The sequence below is a fragment of the Nanorana parkeri genome, unplaced genomic scaffold, assembly GCF_000935625.1.
Source record: "Nanorana parkeri isolate BGI_ZX_2015 unplaced genomic scaffold, ASM93562v1 scaffold42, whole genome shotgun sequence".
NCBI classification, from domain to species: domain Eukaryota; kingdom Metazoa; phylum Chordata; class Amphibia; order Anura; family Dicroglossidae; genus Nanorana; species Nanorana parkeri.
Window position 1 is genome coordinate 2,422,037 of NW_017306310.1, and position 7,507 is coordinate 2,429,543.

Sequence of the window (7,507 nt, forward strand, 5' to 3'; positions counted from 1 at the left end):
CTTAAGAATATTTTGTACAATTCCTCTGAATATAGCAAGTGATGTGTTTGAAAAGTATATTGCAGTAGGAATATTTGCTGGGAAAGTAAGGATTAGCATTTGCATCCCAGATGGCATCCATTGTAGATATGGAAAATTCCTGTGGTTGCACTATGGATATGTTCCTTATATTTTTTTAAGTCATTGTGATGTTTGGGGAATATAGCACAATGGTAAGCGCTAAGTGACCACTCCTGAAGCCGACTTTAACATAAAAGGACAGCCTTTATTCATCAAAAGTTCAACAGTCCATGAACATCACAACGTAACTTGCTTTTCTTCAGCATAAACGAAGCATAACAGTTCATTGGACTCTCATTAACACATCATGTTTTGGTCTCACCGACATCTGGCGGTCCCATACACTCCCAGTGTTATAGTCCCAGGACTTTTCCTGGATATACCGTCCTCAGCAGCTTCCCTCAGCTCCAAGACTTCTGGTATTCACCCTCGCGGGTCACTGTCCCTCTCTGTCTCCCCGACGGGGATCTCAGTGTCACCAACCCTCTGGACCTGTCCAGCCTTCCTAGCTGTGTCCCTTGCGCTCATGCACGCAACAGAGTCTGCCCATGGTCGTGTGCTTCCTGCACACCCACAACTCTCTCTAAAGCAGGCTTCCTAATAAGGCTGCTCTCAGCCACCTGATCCGCTCAACCTGGCCACTGGCAACACCTGGCCCCAGGACTGGAGATCCCATCCCACTACAGTCTGGAAAACCTGGAAGGAATTGAACAACCAGTTCCTCCTCTCCAAAGGTATTCACGTTGTGGAACCTCTCAGCCCCTCTGGCTGAGAGTCCTGGGCGCCAAAGTTGCCATACTACACCGTGGCATTGCCATGCACTGCCACAGTCATATTATATTAACTTTCTCAAAATGCTATATAATCACTCAATATCTGTAATAATCTGGAATGTATAGCAATGATTCAGTGCATGGCAATGCCACTACACCATGCCATAGCAATGATTCAGTGAAGTTTCCCAAGTGGAATTAATTTACTGTCTTAAAACAGACCCACAGGGTCTGCTTGGACAGCAGTTCTGTCTAAGGCCCCATTCACACCTGACCGTTTTGTAGCGCGTCCTACGCTCGACGAACGCGCTACAAAACGGTCAAAAAAATAAATAGCATTGTAGTCAATGCCCTTGTTCCCACCTAGGCGTATTTCCGCCCGTCCCTAACGCCCTACAAAATGGCCCACGCCTGAAAAGGTCCCGGGACTACTTTGGGCCGTTTTGTAGGGCGTTTTCCATTGGGATACAGCCAAGTAGCCTTTGGAATCGCGCGACGGTCACGCGACTTTTTTACCGCGAATCGCGGTAAAAAAACACGTGACGGTCGCGCGACAGACGCGCATATTACAATACGCCTAGGTGTGAATGGGGCCACAGCCAAGTAGCCTTTGGAATCACGCGACGGTCACGCAACTTTTTTACCGCGAATCGCGGTAAAAAAACCACGTGACGGTCGCGCGACAGACGCGCATATTACAATACGCCTAGGTGTGAATGGGGCCTTAGTCCCCATCACACTTGTGTGTCTGTGCAATATCTGCTGTTACCAGTATTCATAGGAGACAGTCACCTTGGACTGAAAATAATTAAGGTTCACACAATCAATATAAAATTCTTCTACACAAGAAAATGATTTTCAGTCCATATTGCAAAGTTTCAAAATGGCCATAAGACCGCAATAAATAGATAAACTATTGTCTAGTGCTATTTATAATATTTTCCATTAGCACCACTTTAATCATCACCGTAGAGCCAGTGTACTCAGCTGCCTAACAATAGAGTATGGATGTGCTTTGTTCATGCACTTACATTTTTTTATGAGGCTAGTCTGAAGGACACTTGATGCAAAACCCATTAGGCCTATTGTTTTGTTTTTATTAGTCTGCGTTCTATTTTAGCAGCAGCGTAGAAGAATGCCAGCTCTTTTGGATAATACCTATACTAGGCCGATATGAGTTGTTTCCAAGGCTTGTAATAGTCATCTGTTTAGCAAACAAAAGATATCTAGTTAGCATAAATGCTGATGTCTAAAGTTGGCCACACACGGCTCATTGAAATCAGGATATCGCAAACAATTCAAGCATCACTTGTCACAACTGCTGGAAATTTATTTGGGACAGATGTTTGATCATGCCCTTATCCATGGAGAAAACAAAGCACCATTTTTTTTACCGCATATGTGTCCTATCGACTTATTCAGTTTTGTAAGAAGATCACAATTTGACGTGTCACTTACCATCATTCTCGGTGAGACATCTGTCCAACTACAGCCATCCCATCAGCTGTCTTAATATTTCACCTAGAGCCCTTTTCTCTGTAGAGGAAAAGTTAATTTGATCCTATTTGAAATACCAAAGTAAGGTAATATCATTTCCATCCATTGACTTTCTAGATAAAGGCTTGCTGGACTCGTTTCATTTGAAGGGTATTTGCACAGCAGGAGATCCTGCATTAAATAGTAATAGTATATTGTACTACAAATGCAAATAATAATGGCATAACAAACTTGATCTGGAATTTAATCACCTTTACACAATTCAGCCAGGTAAACCAATCTTTACTGAACCCTTTTGAAAGCAAACAGGGTTATCCGTGTCAATGGTTTGCACAAGATGCCCTCTACTGGTGCAAAAGCTAACTGCAAGCCTTAGTAATTAGTATATGATTAGGTCATTCAATCACAATCAGAATCTATACTCCTCACACTTGCCATGTTACATGATCTGATCATGAGAGACATGACTTGGTGAGTACTCCTGCCACGTATATTACCATGTTTGGTTGATTGATACTAGAGCTCAGATATGGGATTTTAATTTATGTATTCTTGTCAAACCCAATTCCAGCATTTTTTTTTAGTTTTTGATTATAGAAGCACACCAGGATTTTAAAAAGTTAACCCTTGCAGTGGGGCTACCCCCACACTGCAAGGGTTAACTGCTCATTTTTTTCTAGGGGCAAAAATAAATAAATAGACCTGTATTAGATGTGATGACATCACAGGACCTTAGACTACCAGAGCCAGGGGGAGAAGAGGCTGCGGGACCAGTCTAGCAGCCAGGTAGGATCAGATGAGTGTTTCCTCTTTATTATTGCTCCCTAGACAAAACAAGCAGTTAACCCGTGGGGGTAAGACATGGACTTTTGGATTCAGCCCCCTCACTGTAAAAAGAGCACAAAGCAGCTATTAGAATGGTGCATTCAGAGGCGGACGAACCTGCAAATCAACAAAACTCTGTTGATTTGGTGGTTTGTCTGAATCCGAATGAACAAATTATTATATGCCCAAATATACATAAAACATATTCAGGCACATAATAACTCATTAAAGTGACATTAAAGTCAAATATATTTTCCCTCCTCCCAATGTTAATGAAAGCACTTACCTTAAATGATGTTTCTTAATCCGATCTTCCTCTTCTTTCCTGTCGTTTTCATCTGTCTCTCCAGCGCTGCTACGGGTCTCCGATCCAGCGCTGACTCCTCTGTCCTTGCTTCCTGTCCCACGGTGTCTGCATGCGGGTGCATGCGTCCATAGACTTACCCTGTGTCTCTCCTCATCTCCCGGCCAAAAATGTGAACTGCGCATGCGCCTGCCCCAAGATGCTTTGCGGCCGCCCGAGAATTCTCAAATTTTTTGGACGGGAGCGCGCGGGGAAGACACAGGTAAGTTTAAACCGCTTGTAAAGCGTATTTTTTTTAACACTTTTGCATATATCTATTTCTTGCTAGCAGTAAATATATGCGTTAACAGAACGCTCAGCGGCCACCGGCACGCTCTGCACTTGCATGCCACCAACTTGGAGGTGGGGCGCATGACGTCACATAACGCTGCGCGTGCGTGGGTGACATCACACGTCAGTATGGGTGCCGCCATCTTGGTGTATACCAAAGCTACGCCCAACAGGCATGGCTGATATGGCCGACAAGCATTCTTTTCTTTACAGGTTTTGAAAAAATAAGAAAATAATTATAAAGAATAAACAATAGTAAGATTTAAAAAATTATACAAAAAAGTAAACGATAAGATAAATAGAAATTTAAAAAAGTTAAAAAAAAAGTGATAAAAAAATAAAGAAACAGTTGTCATTCTCCATTGATTGGGGGGGGTCGGCAGGGAGGTGCATTGTGGAACGTGGCCTTGGGGCAGCAGGGAGAGTAAATCCGGCCCTGTCAGCAGCCCCAGCAGATTCAGAGCTGTCACTCACAGGGTTATTCACAAAAGGGTGAAGAGTTTGGAGAAGGCAGGAGAAGTGAGCAATCTAGGACAACATAGCTGATTTGTAAAAATTCTCCAATTCAGCTCACTTTCCAGATCAGCTATGTTGTCCTAGATTGTTCACTTCTCCTGCCTTCTCCAAACTCTTCACCCTTTTGTGAATAACCCTGTTACTAGTACTTTAGATGTACTGCAGTAATACTTCAGCTGTATTGCATACATTACATGTAACAAAAACTGCAGTATTACTTCTAAAAAACTGCAATAACTTTTTGTAAGGGTTTCTTTATACAATCACTGGCACTGGGGATTCAGCTTTATGACACTTGCATGCATTCACACACTTAAAAGGCCAATAATGAGCATGCCATATGGCAATAAATGTAAAATAAACATGCTTTTTAATTGATGTATGACACATACGTATCATATGTGTCAGTTGTTCTTAATCAGGGTAAATAACAACCAGCTTATTTAACATGCAATATATTTACATTTACCGTTATGCATGTTCTTTAATTATAATAACCCTCCTTTGTGTAGACATACAAAAGGATTGAGGCTGCTGCAGGGTGCCACCATCTTGGGTGTGATGTCAGCAGCCCCAGTGGAGTGTCCATGCAAACTAGTTACAGCTGTATGAACAACAATTAACATAAATATAGCTACAAGACCATGCAAACACACTTGGTGATATCCAAATATAGAATATGCCATGTGACAGTGCGTCAACAAAAGTCAAATGGTAGCAATCCAATCTACTATAGAGGTCTTGGAAAACGCAAGAAAACTCAACAGGTAGGTATCTATGATAGCAGCAGAGTCTCTGTAGTTATGCCCTTTGCTCCTCCCCCAGCATTTAGGGAGATGGCGGAGCTGGGCCAGCACAGACAGTAAAAAGACCCTCCCAGAAGAGGAGGGTCTTATTACTAAGAGGCTATGACATGTAAAAAGGGAAGGGCATGTGCTAGGCAATTGATTCTTTCTGGAGCAGTCATATGTTCTAGCAAGTTAAAGGGCACATTGCATGTGAATATAACCTATGGGAAAGAAAACATTGTAAGTAAGCATTTAAAATACTTGATTTTACTGTGCTTTTACCTAAAAGGACAGGGTCTCAAGCTTTATATTTTAACACCCATTTCTAATTGGGTCTCTTTAGGTCTGTCTGTCATATTCTACACATTATCTGTCCTGCTGTTGGCCAATGGCCAATGACTGAACTGAATGGCTAATGTGTCCTGCCTGAGTAATAGGCCTAATTTATCACTAAGGATGTTGGGTAGGAATACTGATATTTTAAAACTGGCCTATTTGTAGTAACTTTTGTAATACTTCTTGAAAAGTTTTAAAGGAGAACTATAGTGTAAGTGTTTTTCCCCATAGTTCTCTTAAGGGCCACGGGAGGGCATAAAGTAGCATCCTCCTGTGACCCAAAGCTCAGTATATTGCGAGCTACAGCTCGCGGCATACTGAGACCACGCCTGGCCTTAGGCCTTTAGGCGCCCTGTGCGAAAAAAGCTCAACAGCGCCCCTCTGTGACCACACCCCTAAGTGGCCACACCCATTTTCCTTGAATATCTGCACCATTTAAAGACTCCCATTTTATTAAGCCCCAAAGAAACATTAAAAAGTATGATAAAAATAATACCGCTGGGCCCTTGTTCCCATGGCGCCCTGTGCGGCCGCACAGCTCGCACACCCCAAAGGCCGGCCCTGACTGAGACCGCCGCGGCCGGGACAGATCCCGACATTACTGTCAAGATCCACCCAGCTGCGTGAGTGACAGCTGGCTCTGCCTATCTAGAGGCAGAGCCAGCTGCACCCGCCCCCTCTGTGTCTGTTCCTCCAGTCAGCGCTGGAGGATCGGACAGGGGTGGGGGAATTCCTGCAGGGAGCCGTGAGTGACAGTCACGGCTCTCAGCAGGGACAACTTGTTACATCCATAAAGTGTAGGCCATAAATGTGAACACAGTGGCATAAGTAACTTATATAAAAGCCAGTTATAGACTACGTGTTAAATGAATGAATTACTATTTGCCCCGAATATAGGAAAAATGTATTGAGGCACATAATAATTTGTTTGAGAATGCACGGCGGCCATTTTGGCCACCGGCGCGTTCTGCGAATGTGTGCCACCATCTTGGATGCGGAAAGCATGATGTCACATGACGCCATGCGTGCGTGGCGTCAGGTGACGTCACACGACGATATAGGCGTTGCCATCTTGGTGTATACCTAGATATAAACCAAGATGGAGGTGCCCAACACGTGCGGTGTTATATGACGTCATGCGCCCTGCCTCCAGAATGCGCCAATGGTTAAATCCAAAATAGCATAAAAACGTGTTTTGTTTGATGAAATGAATGAAAATGTTTTTAGTTTTCGTTCATTTCATCTGATGAAATGAATTTTTAGTTGTTGCACATGTCTAATAATACGTGTGTGTGTGGTGGTGGGCGGGGGGATTTTAACTTTTTTTAAATAATGTTTTAATTTTTTTTTAATTGTTTTTATTTTTTTACTGTTTGGGGGCTTCGGGGAAATATTGGGGGTCTAAACAGACCCCTGATATTTACCTTTTAAAATAAAAAAGAAATTGAGGACACAAAGTCCTCCATTTCTTTTTCTGCAGCCTCAGCACTCAATGAATGAGAAGCACTCGGTACAAAGGCTTCCCATTCATTCAAAAACTGATGATAGTAAAACATTTACTATCACCAGTTACTGAATGGGGAGGAGCCTCTGTAGTGAGTTCTCCTCCCCATTGAGAAATTCATTCATAACTGGGGACACATAGTACTATGTGTCCCCAGTTATTTACAAACATTGGAGTGATCAGACGAAAGCTGCGGCTTATCTCCTCCTCACCGCTGGCCATACGACGTGAAAGCGCTCCCTCTCGCGCCCCCCCTTCCCCGCAGGCTTCAGCAGACTGTTTCTCCTCGGAACCAAGGACAGCGCTGAAGCGGGCGGTGGCGTGGCTGAGGAGGGAGCGCTGTCATGTAGGATGACCAGCGGTGAGGAGGAGAGAAGCCGCCCCAAGGACAAGCTGTGTCTACCGCTGGGCCCTTGTTCCCATGGCGCCCTGTGCGGCCGCACAGCTCGCACACCCCAAAGGCCGGCCCTGACTGAGACCGCCGCGGCCGGGACAGATCCCGACATTACTGTCAAGATCCACCCAGCTGCGTGAGTGACAGCTGGCTCTGCCTATCTAGAGGCAGAGCCAGCTG